Genomic DNA, 14984 nt, shown 5'->3' on the forward strand with positions numbered 1-14984 from the left:
TAACCGACTCATACCCGGCGTTATCCTCCAAAATATTAATCGCACCCAGGTTTAATTGACTGCTTCCGTGTGGGACCACATTACTACGTGATCCAAACCAGTAAAAGCCCAGGATCTCGCCAACAATTAGGCAAAAAATTCGAAGGTACGAGCCAGATGATTCCAAATACCAGAACTATCCCAGACATAACCAGCGTTATCCTCTAAAATACTAATCGGAACCTGCTTTTATTGACTGTTTCAGTGTGGTACCACATTACTACGTGATCCAAACCAGAAGATGCCCAGGATCTGGCCAACAAGAATGCGAACAATGCGAAAGTACGAGCCAGATGATTGCAAATACCAGAACTAAACCCAAACATGACCAGCGTTATCCTCCAAAATATTCATCGCAACCAGGTTTCATTGACTGCTTCGGTATGGAACCACATTACGACGGGATCCAAACCACAAAAAACCCAGGATCTGGCCAACAAGTACGCGAAAAGTGCGATAGAACGAGCCAGATGATTGCAAATACCAGAACTAACCCATAAATAACCAGCGTTATCCTCTAAAATATTAATCGCAACCAGGTTTAATGGACTGTTTCGGTGTGGTACCGCCTTACTACGTAATACAGACCAGAAGAAGGCCAGGATCTGGCCAACAAGTATGCGAGAAATGCGAAAGAACGAGCCAGATGAGGGCAAATCCCAGACCTAGCCCAGACATAACCGGCGTTATCCTCTAAAATATTAATCGCAACCAGGTTTAATGGACTGTTTCGGTGTGGAACCACATTACTACGTGGTCCAGACCAGAAAAAGCCCAGGATCTGGGCAACAAGTATGCGAAAAATGCGATAGTACGAGCCCGATGATTGCAAATACGAGAGCTAACCCAAACATGACCAGCGTTATCCTCCAAAATATTCATCGCAACCAGGTTTCATTGACTGTTTCGGTGTGGTACCGCATTACTACGTGATAGAGACCAGAAAAAGGCCATGATCTGGCCAACAAGTATGCGAAAAATACGAAAGTACGTGACAGATGAGGGCAAATCCCAGACCCAACCGAGTAATAACCGGCGTTATCCTCTAAAATATTAATCGCAACCAGGTTTAATTGACTGTTTGAGTGTGGTTCCACATTACTACTTGGTCCAAACCAGAAAAAGGCCAGGATCTGGCCAACAAGTATGCGAAAAATGCGAAAGTACGAGCCAGATGATTGCAAATACCAGAACTAACCCAGACATAACCAGCGTTATCCTCTAAAATACTAATCGGAACCAGCTTTTATTGACTGTTTCAGAGTGGGACCACATTACTACGTGATCCAAACCAGAAAAAGCCCAGGATCTGGGCAACAAGTATGCGAAAAATGCGAAAGTACGAGCCCGATGATTGCAAATACCAGAGCTAACCCAAACATGACCAGCGTTATCCTCCAAAATATTCATCGCAACCAGGATTCATTGACTGCTTCGGTGTGGAACCACATTACGACGGGATCCAAACCACAAAAAGCCCAGGATCTGGCCAACAGGTACGCGAAAATTGCGGAAGTATGGGCCAGATGATTGCAAATACCAGAACTAACCCAGACATAACCAGCGTTATCCTCTAAAATACTAATCGGAACCAGCTTTTATTGACTGTTTCAGTGTGGGACCACATTACGACGGGATCGAAACCACAAAAAACCCATGATCTGGCCAACAAGTACGCGAAAATTGCGAAAGTATGAGCCAGATGATTGCAAATACCAGAACTAACCGAGACATAACCGGCGTTATCCTCTAAAATATTAATCGGAACCAGGTTTAAATGAATGTTTCACTGTGGTACCAAATTACTACGTGGTCCATGCCAGAAAAAGGCCAGGATGTTGCCAACAAGTAGGCGAAAAATGCGAAGGTACGAGCCAGATGAAGGCAAATCCCAGACCTAACTCAGCCATAACCGGCGTTATCCTCCAAATATTAATCGCACCCAGGTTTAATTGACTGCTTCGGTGTGGAACCACATTACTACGTGATCCCAACCAGAAAAAGCCCAGGATCTCGCCAACAGTTAGGCAAAAAATTCGAAGGTACGAGCCAGATGATTGCAAATACCAGAACTAACCCAGACATAACCAGCGTTATCCACTAAAATACTAATCGGAACCAGCTTTTATTGACTGTTTCAGTGTGGTACCACATTACTACGTGATCCAAACCAGAAGAAGCCCAGGATCTGGCCAACAAGTACGCGAAAATTGCGGAAGTATGAGCCAGATGATTGCAAATACCAGAACTAAACCATAAATAACCAGCGTTATCCTCTAAAATATTAATCGCAACCAGGTTTAATTGACTGTTTTTGTGTGGTACCGCATTACTACGTAATACAGACCTGAAGAAGGCCAGGATCTGCCCAACAAGTATGCGAGAAATGCGAAAGTACGTGCCAGATGAGGGCAAATCCCAGACCTAACCCGGTCATAACCGGCGTTATCCTCTAAAATATTAATCGCAACCAGGTTGAATTGACTGTTTCGGTGTGGTACCGCATTACTACGTGATCCAAACCAGAAAGAGCCCAGGATCTTGCCAACGATTAGGCGAAAAATGCGAAGGTACGAGCCAGATGATTGCAAATCCCGGACCTAAACCAGACATAACCCGCATTATCCTCTAAAATATTAATCGCAACCAGCTTCTATTGACTGTTTCAGTGTGGTGCCACATTACTACGGGATGCGAACCAGAAAATGCCCAGGATCTGGCCAACAAGTATGCGAAAAATGCGAAAGTACGAGCCAGATGGTTGCAACTACCAGAACTAACTCAAACATGACCAGCGTTATCCTCCAAAATATTCATCCCAAGCAGGTTTCGTTGACTGCTTCGGTGTGGTACCGCATTACTACGTGATCCAAACCAGAAAAACGCCACGATCTGGCCAACAAGTATGCGAGAAACGCGAAAGTATGAGCCAGAGGATTGCATATACCAGAACTAACGAGACATAACCGGCGTTATCCTCTAAAATATTAATCGGAACCAGGTTTAAATGAATGTTTCACTGTGGTACCAAATTACTACGTGGTCCAAGCCAGAAAAAGGCCAGTATCTTGCCAACAAGTAGGCGAAAAATGCGAAGGTACGAGCCAGATGAGGGCAAATCCCAAACCTAACCGTCTCATAACCGGCGTTATCCTCCAAAATATTCATCGCAACCAGGTTTCATTGACTGCTTCGGTGTGGAACCACATTACGACGGGATCCAAACCACAAAAAACCCAGGATCTGGCCAACAAGTACGCGAAAAATGCGATAGAACGAGCCAGGTCAGTGCAAATCCTAGACCTAACCGAGACATAACCGGCGTTATCCTCTAAAATATTAATCGCAACCAGGTTTAATTGACTGTTTCGGTCCGGTACCGCATTAGTACGTGATCCAAGCCAGAAAAAGGCCAGGATCTTGCCAACAAGTAGGCGAAAAATGCGAAGGTACGAGCCAGATGAGGGCAAATCCCAAACCTAACCGACTCATAACCGGCGTTATCCTCCAAAATATTAATCGCACCCAGGTTTAATTGACTGCTTCCGTGTGGAACCACATTACTACGTGATCCAAACCAGTAAAAGCCCAGGATCTCGCCAACAATTAGGCAAAAAATTCGAAGGTACGAGCCAGATGATTGCAAATACCAGAACTATCCCAGACATAACCAGCGTTATCCTCTAAAATACTAATCGGAACCAGCTTTTATTGACAGTTTCAGTGTGGTACCACATTACTACCTGATCCAAGCCAGAAGAAGCCCAGGATCTGGCCAACAAGTATGCGAACAATGCGAAAGTACGAGCCAGATGATTGCAAATACCAGAACTAACCCATAAATAACCAGCGTTATCCTCTAAAATATTAATCGCAACCAGGTTGAATTGACTGTTTCGGTGTGGAACCGCCTTACTACGTAATACAGACCAGAAGATGGCCAGGATCTGGCCAACAAGTATGCGAGAAACGGGAAAGTATGAGCCAGAGGGTTGCATATACCAGAACTAACCGAGACATAACCGGCGTTATCCTCTAAAATATTATTCGGAACCAGGTTTAATTGAATGTTTCAGTGTGGTACCAAATTACTACGTGGTCCAAGCCAGAAAAAGGCCAGGTTCTTTCCAACAAGTAGGCGAGAAATGCGAAGGTACGAGCCAGATGAGGGTAAATCCCAGACCTAACCGAGACATAACCGGCGTTATCCTCTAAAATATTAATCGCAACCAGGTTTGATTGACTTTTTCGGTGTGGTACCGCATTACAACGTGATCCAAACCAGAAAAAGCCCAGGATCTGGCCAACAAGTATGCGAGAAATGCGAAAGTACGAGCCAGATGAGGGCAAATCCCAGACCTAACCGAGGCATAACCGGCGTTTTCCTCTAAAATATTAATCGCAACCAGGTTTAATTGACTGTTTCGGTGTGGTACCGCATTACTACGTGATCCAAACCAGAAAAAGCCCTGGATCTTGCCAAAAAGTAGGCGAAAAATGCGAAAGTATGAGCCGGATGATTGCAAATACCAGAACTAACCCAAACATAACCAGCGTTATCCTCCAAAATATTCGTCGCAACCAGGTTTAATTGACTGCTTCGGTGTGGAACCACATTACGACGGGATACAAACGACATAAAACCCAAGATCTGGTCAACAAGTACGCGAACATTGCGAAAGTATGAGCCAGATGATTGCAAATACCATAACTAACCCATACATAACCAGCGTTATCCTCTAAATTATTAATCGCAACCAGGTTTAATTGACTGTTTCGGTGTGGTACCCCATTACTACGTGATACAGACCAGAAGAGGGCCAGGATCTGGCCATCAAGTAGGCGAAAAATGCGAAGGTACGAGCCAGATGAGGGCAAATACCAGAACTAACCCAAACATAACCAGCGTTATCCTCCATAATATCCATCGCAACCAGGTTTCATTGACTGCTTCGCTGTGGAACCACATTACGACGGGATCCAAACCACGAAAAACCCAAGTTCTGGCCAAGAAGTATGCGAAAAATGCGAAAGTACGAGCCAGATGAGGGCAAATCCCAGACCTAACCGAGACATAACCGGCGTTATCCTCTAAAATACTAATCGGAACCAGCTTTTATTGACTGTTTCATTGTGGTACCACAATATTACGTGATCCAAACCAGAAAAAGCCCAGGATCTGGCCAACAAGTATGCGAAAAATACGAAAGCACGAGCAAGATGTGGGCAAATCCCAGACCTAACCGAGATAATACCGGCGTTATCCTCCAAAATATTAATCGCAACCAGCTTCTATTGACTGTTTCAGTGTGGTGCCACATTACTACGTGATACAGACCAGAAAAAGCCCAGGATCTGGCCAACAAGTATGCGAGAAATGCGAAAGTACGAGACAGATGAGGGCAAATCCCAGACCTGACCCAGACATAACCGACGTTATCCCCTAAAATATTAATCGCAACCAGGTTTAACTGAATGTTTCGGTGTGGAGCCACATTACGACGGGATACAAGCCCGAAAAAGCCCTGGATCTGGCCAAGAAGTATACGAGAAATGCGAAAGTACGAGCCAGATGAGGGCAAATCCCAGACCTAACCGAGATATAACCGGCGTTATTCTCTAAAATATTAATCGAAACCAGGTTTAATTGACTGTTTCGGTTCGGTACCGCATTAGTACGTGATCCAAACCAGAAAAGGCCGGGATCTGGCCAACAAGTATGCGAAATATGCGACAGTACGAGCCAGATGATTGCAAATACCAGACCTAACCCAGACATAACCAGCGTTATCCTCTAAAATACTAACCGGAACCAGCTTTTAATGACTGTTTCAGTGTGGTGCCACATTACTACGTGATCCAAACCAGAAAATGCCCAGGATCTGGCCAACCAGTATGCGAAAAATGCGAAAGTACGAGCCGGATGAGGGCAAATCCCAGACCTAACCGAGATAATACCGGCGTTATTCTCAAAAATATTAATCGAAACCAGGTTTAATTGACTGTTTCGGTGTGGAACGTCATTATTACGGGATCCAAACCAGAAAAAGCTCAGGATCTGGCCAACAAGTATGCGAAAAATACGAAAGCACGAGCAAGATGTGGGCAAATCCCAGACCTAACCGAGATAATACCGGCGTTATCCTCTAAAATATTAATCGCAACCAGCTTCTATTGACTGTTTCAGTGTGGTGCCACATTACTACGTGATACAGACCAGAAAAAGCCCAGGATCTGGCAAACAAGTATGCGAGAAATACGAAAGTACGAGACAGATGAGGGCAAATCCCAGACCTGACCCAGACATAACCGACGTTATCCCCTAAAATATTAATCGCAACCAGGTTTAACTGAATGTTTCGGTGTGGAGCCACATTACGACGGGATAAAAGCCCGAAAAAGCCCTGGATCTGGCCAAGAAGTATACGAGAATTGCGAAAGTACGAGCCAGATGAGGGCAAATCCCAGACCTAATTCAGACATAACCGGCGTTATCCTCTAAAATATTAATCGCAACCAGCTTCTATTGACTGATTCAGTGTGGTGCCACATTACTACATGATCCAACCCAGAAAAAGGCCAGGATCTGGCCAACAAGTATGCGGAAAATGCGAAAGTACGAGCCAGATAAGGGCAAATCCCAGACCTAGCCGAGACATAACCGGCGTTATCCTCCAAAATATTAATCGCAACCTGGTTTAATTGACTGTTTCGGTGTGGTACCGCATTACTACGTAATAGAGACCTGAAGAAGGCCAGGATCTGGCCAACAAGTATGCGAGAAATGCGAAAGTACGAGCCAGATGAGGGCAAATCCCAGACCTAACCCGGACATAACCGGCGTTGTCCTCCAAAATATTAATCGCAACCAGGTTTAACTGACTGTTTCGGTGTGGAACCACATTACGACGGGATACAAACCCGAAAAAGCCCTGGATATGGCCAACAAGTATGCGAAAAATGCGAAAGTACGAGCCAGATGAGGGCAAATCCCAGACCTAACCGAGATATAACCGGCGTTATTCTCGAAAATATTAATCGAAACCAGGTTTAATTGACTGTTTCGGTTCGGTACCGCATTAGTACGTGATCCAAACCAGAAAAAGGCCGGGATCTGGCCAACAAGTATGCGGAAAATGCGAAAGTACGAGCCAGATAAGGGCAAATCCCAGACCTAGCCGAGACATAACCGGCGTTATCCTCTAAAATATTAATCGCAACCAGGTTTAATTGACTGTTTCGGTTCGGTACCGCATTAGTACGTGATCCAAACCAGAAAAAGGCCGGGATCTGGCCAACAAGTATGCGAAAAATGCGAAAGTACGAGCCAGATGATTGCAAATACCAGACCTAACCCAGACATAACCAGTGTTATCCTCTAAAATACTAACCGGAACCAGCTTTTAATGACTGTTTCAGTGTGGTGCCACATTACTACGTGATCCAAACCAGAAAATGCTCAGGATCTGGCCAACCAGTATGCGAAAAATGCGAAAGTACGAGCCGGATGATTGCAAATACCAGAACTAACCCAAACATAACCAAACATAACCAAACCAGGAAGAGGTCAGGATCTGGCCAAGAAGTATGCGAGAAATGCGAAAGTACGTGCCAGATGAGGGCAAATCCCAGACCTAACCGAGACATAACCGGCGTTATCCTCTAAAATGTTAATCGCAACCAGCTTCTATTGACTGTTTCAGTGTGGTACCACATTGCGACGGGATACAAACCACAAAAAACCCAAGATCTGCCCAACAAGTACGCGAGAAATGCGAAAGTACGTGCCAGATGAGGGCAAATACCAGACCTAACCATGACATAACCGGCGTTATCCTCTAAAATATTAATCACAACCAAGTTTAATTGACTGTTTCGGTGTGGTACCGCATTACTACGTGATACAGACCAGAAAAAGGCCAGGATCTGACCAACAAGAATGCGAAAAATGCGAAAGTACGTGACAGATGAGGGCAAATCCCAGACCTAACCGAGAAATAACCGGCGTTATCCTCTAAAATATTAATCGCAACCAGGTTTAATTGACTGTTTCGGTATGGATCGTCATTATTACGGGATCCAAACCAGAAAAAACCCTGTATCTGGCCAAGAAGTATGCGAAAAACGCGAAAGTATGAGCCAGAGGATTGCATATACCAGAACCAACCGAGACATAACCGGCATTATCCTCTAAAATATTAATCGGAACCAGGTTTAATTGAATGTTTCAGTGTGGTACCAAATTACTACGTGGTCCAAGCCACAAAAAGGCCAGGATCTTGCCAACAAGTAGGCGAAAAATGCGAAAGTACGAGCCAGATGATTGCAAATACCAGAACTAACCCAAACATGACCAGCGTTATCCTCCAAAATATTCATCGCAACCAGGGTTCATTGACTGCCTCGGTGTGGTATCGCATTACTACGTGATCCAAACCAGAAAAAGTCCAGAATCTGGCCAACAAGTATGCGAGAAATGCGAAAGTACGAGCCAGATGAGGGCAAATCCCAGACCTAACCCGGACATAACCGGCGTTATCCTCTAAAATATTAATCACAACCAGGTTTAATTGACTGTTTCGGTGTGGAACCACATTACGACGGGATACAAACCCGGAAAAAACCCGGATATGGCCAACAAGTATGCGAGAAATGCGAAAGTACGAGCCAGATGAGAGCAAATCCCAGACCTAAACCAGACATAACCGGCATTATCCTCTAAAATATTAATCGCAACCAGCTTCTATTGACTGTTTCAGTGTGGTGCCACATATCTACGTGATGCAAACCAGAAAAGGCCCAGGATCTGGCCAACAAGTATGCGAAAAATGCGAAAGTACGAGCCAGATGAGGGCAAATCCCAGACCTAACCGACACATAACCGGCGTTATCCTCCAAAATATTAATCGCAACCAGGTTTAATTGACTGCTTCGGTGTGGTGCCGCATTACTACGTGATCCAAACCAGAAAAAGCCCAGGATCTGGCCAACAAGTATGCAATAAATGCGAAAGTAGGAGCCAGATGATTGCAAATACCGGAACTAACCAGACATAACCAGCGTTATCCTCCAAAATATTCATTGCAATCAGGTTTCATTGACTGCTTTGGTGTGGAACCACATTACGACGGAATCCAAACGACATAAAGCCCAAGATCTGGTCAACAAGTACGCGAAAATTGCGAAAGTATGAGCCAGATGATTGCAAATACCAGAACTAACCCATACATAACCAGCGTTATCCTCTAAATTCTTAATCGCAACCAGGTTTAATTGACTGTTTCGGTGTGGTACCGCATTATTACGTGATACAGACCAGAAGAAGGCCAGGATCTGGCCAACAAGTATGCGAGAAATGCGAAAGAACGAGCCAGATGAAGGCAAATCCCAGACCTAACCAAGAAATAACCGGCGTTATCCTCTAAAATATTAATCGCAACCAGGTTTAATTGACTGCTCCGGTGTGGAACCACATTACTACGTGATGCAAAACAGAAAAAGGCCAGGGTCTTGCTAAAAGGTAGGCGAAAAATTCGAAGGTACAAGCCAGATGATTGCAAATACGAGAACTAACCCAGACATAACCAGCGTTATCCTCTAAAATACTAATCGGAACCAGCTTCTATTGACTGTTTCAGTGTGGTACCACATTACTACGTGATCCAAACCAGAAAAAGCCCAGGATCTGGCCAACAAGTATGCGAGAAATGCGAAAGTACGAGCCAGATAAGGGCAAATCCCAGACCTAGCCGAGACATAACCGGCGTTATCCTCTAAAATATTAATCGCAACCAGGTTTAACTGACTGTTTCGGTGTGGAACCACATTACGACGGGATACAAACCCGAAAAAGCCCTGGATATGGCCAACAAGTATGCGAGAAATGCGAAACTACGAGCCAGATAAGGGCAAATCCCAGACCTAGCCGAGACATAACCGGCGTTATCCTCTAAAATATTAATCGCAACCAGGTATAATTGACTTTTTCGGCGTGGTACCGCATTACTACGTGATCCAAACCAGAAAAAGCCCTGGATATGGCCAACAAGTATGCGAGAAATGCGAAAGTACGAGCCAGATGAGGGCAAATCCCAGAACTAGCCGAGACATAACCGGCGTTATCCTCCAAAATATTGATCGCAGCCAGGTTTAATTGACTGTTACGGTGTGGTACCGCATTACTACGTGATCCAAAGCAGAAAAAGCCCAGGATCTGGCCAACAAGTATGCGAGAAATGCGAAGGTACGAGCCAGATGAGGACAAATCCCAGACCTAACCTAGATATAACCGGCGTTATCCTCTTAAATATTAATCGCCACCAGGTTTAATTGTCTCTTTCGGTGTGGTACCGCAGTACTACGTGATCCGAACCAGAAAAAGCCCAGGATCATGCCAACAAGTAGGCGAAAAATACGAAGGTACGAGCCAGATGAGGGCAAATACCAGAACTAACCCAAACATAACCAGCGTTATCCTCCAAAATATTCATCGCAACCAGGTTTCATTGACTGCTTCGGTGTGGAACCACATTACGACGGGATCCAAACCACGAAAAACCCAAGTTCTGGCCAACAAGTATGCGAAAAATGCGAAAGTACGAGCCACATGAGGGCAAATCCCAGACCTAACCGAGATATAACCGGCGTTATTCTCGAAAATATTAATCGAAACCAGGTTTAATTGACTGTTTCGGTTCGGTACCGCATTAGTACGTGATCCAAACCAGAAAAAGGTCGGGATCTGGCCAACAAGTATGCGAAAAATGCGAAAGTACGAGCCAGATGATTGCAAATACTAGACCTAACCCAGACATAACCAGCGTTATCCTCTAAAATACTAACCGGAACCAGCTTTTAATGACTGTTTCAGTGTGGTGCCACATTACTACGTGATCCAAACCAGAAAATGCCCAGGATCTGGCCAACCAGTGTGCGAAAAATGCGAAAGTACGAGCCGGATGATTGCAAATACCAGAACTAACCCAAACATAACCAAACATAACCAAACCAGGAAGAGGTCAGGATCTGGCCAAGAAGTATACGAGAAATGCGAAAGTACGTGCCAGATGAGGGCAAATCCCAGACCTAACCGAGACATAACCGGCGTTATCCTCTAAAATGTTAATCGCAACCAGCTTCTATTGACTGTTTCAGTGTGGTACCACATTGCGACGGGATACAAACCACAAAAAACCCAAGATCTGCCCAACAAGTACGCGAGAAATGCGAAAGTACGTTACAGATGAGGGCAAATCCCAGACCTAACCGAGATGTAACCGGCGTTATTCTCTAAAATATTAATCGAAACCAGGTTTAATTGACTGTTCCGGTGTGGAACGTCATTATTACGGGATCCAAACCAGAAAAAGCCCAGGATCTGGCCAACAAGTATGCGAGAAATGCGAAAGTACGAGCCAGATGAGGGCAAATCCCAGACCTAACCGAGACATAACTGGCGTTATCCTCTAAAATATTAATCGCAACCAGGTTTAATTGAGTTTTTCGGAGTGGTACCGCATTACTACGTGATCCAAACCAGAAAAAGCCCAGGATCTGGCCAACAAGTATGCGTGAAATGCGAAATTACGAGCCAGATGAGGGCAAATCCCAGACCTAACCGAGGCATTACCGGCGTTATCCTCTAAAATATTAATCGCAACCAGGTTTAATTGACTGTTTCGGTGTGGAACCACATTACTACGTGATCCAAACCAGAAAACTACCGGGATCTTGCCAACAAGTAGGCGAAAAATGCGAAAGTACGAGCCAGATGATTGCAAATACCAGACCTAACCATGACATAACCGGCGTTATCTTCTAAAATATTAATCACAACCAGGTTTAATTGACTGTTTCGGTGTGGAACCACATTACGACGGGATACAAACCCGGAAAAAACCCGGATATGACCAACAAGTATGCGAGAAATGCGAAAGTACGAGCCAGATGAGAGCAAATCCCAGACCTAAACCAGACATAACCGGCATTATCCTCTAAAATATTAATCGCAACCAGGTTTAATTGACTGCTTCGGTGTGGAACCACATGACTACGTGATCCAAACCAGAAAACGACCGGGATCTTGCCAACAAGTAGGCGAAAACTGCGAAGGTACGAGCCAGATGATTGCAAATACCAGAACTAACCCAGCCATAACCAGCGTTATCCTCTAAAATACAAATCGGAACCAGCTTTTATTTACGGTTTCATTGTGGTACCACATTACTACGTGATACAGGCCAGAAGAAGGCAAGGATCTTCCCAACATGTAGGCGAAAATCGCGAAGGTACGAGCCAGATGAGGGCAAATCCCAGACCTAACCGAGACATAACCGGCATTATCCTACAAAATATTCATCGCAACCAGGTTTCATTGACTGCCTCGGTGTGTTACCGCATTACTACGTGATCCAAACCAGAATAAGCCCAGGATCTAGCCATCAAGTATGCGAAAAATGCGAAAGTACGAGCCAGATGAGGGCAAATACCAGAACTGTCCCAGACATAACCGGCGTTACCCTCTAAAATATTAATCGGAACCAGGCTTAATTGACTGTTTCAGTGTGGTACCAAATTACTACGTGGTCCAAGCCAGAAAAAGGCCAGGATCAGGTCAACAAGTATGTGAAAAATGCGAAAGTACGAGCCAGACAAGGGCAAATCCCAAACCTAACCGAGACGTTATCCTCTAAAGTATTAATCGCAACCAGGTTTAATTGACTGTTTCGGTGTGGTACCAAATTACTACGTGATACAGACCAGAAAAAGGCCAGGATCTTGCCAACAAGTAGGCGAAAAACGCAAAGGTACGAGCCAGATGAGGGCAAATCCCAGACCTAACCGACACATAACCGGCGTTATCCTCCAAAATATTAATCGCAACCAGGTTTAATTGACTGCTTCGGTGTGGAACCACATTACTACGTGATCCAAAACAGAAAACGACCAGGATCTTGCCAACAAGTAGGCGAAAACTGCGAAGGTACGAGCCAGATGATTGCAAATACCAGAACTAACCCAGTCATAACCAGCGTTATCCTCTAAAATACAAATCGGAACCAGCTTTCATTGACGGTTTCATTGTGGTACCACATTACTACGTGATACAGGCCAGAAAAAGTCGAGGATCTAGCCATCAAGTATGCGAAAAATGCGAAAGTACGAGCCAGATGAGGGCAAATACCAGAACTATTCCAGACATAACCGGCGTTACCCTCTAAAATATTAATCGGCACCAGGCTTAATTGACTGTTTCAGTGTGGTACCAAATTACTACCTGATCCAAACCAGAAAAAGGCCAGGATCTGGTCAACAAGTATGTGAAAAATGCGAAAGTACGAGCCAGATAAGGGCAAATCCCAAACCTAACCGAGACGTTATCCTCTAAAGTATTAATCGCAACCAGGTTTAATTGACTGCTTCGGTGTGGTACCGCATTACTACGTGATCCAAACCAGAAAAAGCCCAGGATCTGGTCAACAAGTATGCGAAAAATGCGAAAGTAGGAGCCAGATGATTGCAAATACCAGAACTAACCGAAACATAAACAGCGTTATCCTCCAAAATATTCATTGCAACCAGGTTTCATTGACTGCTTTGGTGTGGAACCACATCACGACGGGATCCAAACCACAAATAACCCATGTTCTGGCCAACAAGTATGCGAGAAATGCGAAAGTACGAGCCAGATGAGGGCAAATCCCAGACCTAACCCGGACATAACCGGCGTTATCCTCTAAAATATTAATCGCAACCAGGTTTAATTGACTGTTTCGGTGTGGTGCCACATTTCTACGTGATGCAAACCAGAAAAAGCCCAGGATCTGGCCAAAAAGTATGCGAAAAATGCGAAAGTACGAGCCAGATTTGGGCAAATCCCAGACCTAACTGAGATGTAACCGGCGTTATTCTCTAAAATATTAACCGAAACCAGGTTTAATTGACTGTTACGGTGTGGTACCGCATTACTACGTGATCCAAACCAGAAAAAGCCCAGGATCTTGCCAACAAGTAGGCGAAAAATGCGAAGGTACGAGCCAGATGATTGCAAATACCAGAACTAACCCAAACATGACCAGCGTTATCACCTAAAATATTAATCGCAACCAGGTTTAATTGAATGTTTCGGTGTGGTACCGCATTACTACGTAATACAGACCAGAAAAAGGCCAGGATCTGGCCAACAAGTGTGCCAAAAATGCGAAGGTACGAGCCAGATGATTGCAAAGCCCAGCCCTAACCGAGGCATAACCGGTGTTCTCCTCTAAAATAATAATCGGAACCAGGTTTATTTGACTGTTTCAGTGTGGTACCACATTACTACGTGGTCCAAGCATGAAAAAGGCCAGGATCTGGCCAACAAGTATGCGAAAAATGCGAAAGTACGAGCCAGATAAGGGCAAATTCCAGACCCAACCGAGACATAACCAGCGCTATCCTGTAAAATATTAATCGCAACCAGGTTTAATTGACTGCTTCTGTATGGTACCGCATTACCACGTGATCCGAACCAGAAAAAGCCCAGGATCTGGCCAACAAGTATGCGAAAAATGCGAAAGTAGGAGGCAGATGATTGCAAATACCAGAACTGACCCAAACATAACCAGCGTTATCCTCCAAAATATTCATCGCAACCAGGTTTCATTTACTGCTTCGGTGTGGAGCCACATTACGACGGGATCCAAACCACAAAAAACCCATGTTCTGGCCAGCAAGTATGCGAAAAATGCGAAAGTACGAGACAGATGAGGGCAAATCCCAGACCTAACCGAGACATAACCGGCGTTATCCCCCAAAATATTAATCGCAACCAGGTTTAATCGACTGCTTCTGTATGGTACCGCATTACCACGTGATCCAAACCAGAAAATGCCCAGGATCTTGCCAACAAGTAGGCGAAAAATGCGAAAGTACGTGCCAGATGATTGCAAATCCCAGACCTAACC

The sequence above is a fragment of the Colletes latitarsis genome, chromosome 1 (genome assembly GCF_051014445.1).
Source record: "Colletes latitarsis isolate SP2378_abdomen chromosome 1, iyColLati1, whole genome shotgun sequence".
Classification (NCBI taxonomy): Eukaryota; Metazoa; Arthropoda; class Insecta; order Hymenoptera; family Colletidae; genus Colletes; species Colletes latitarsis.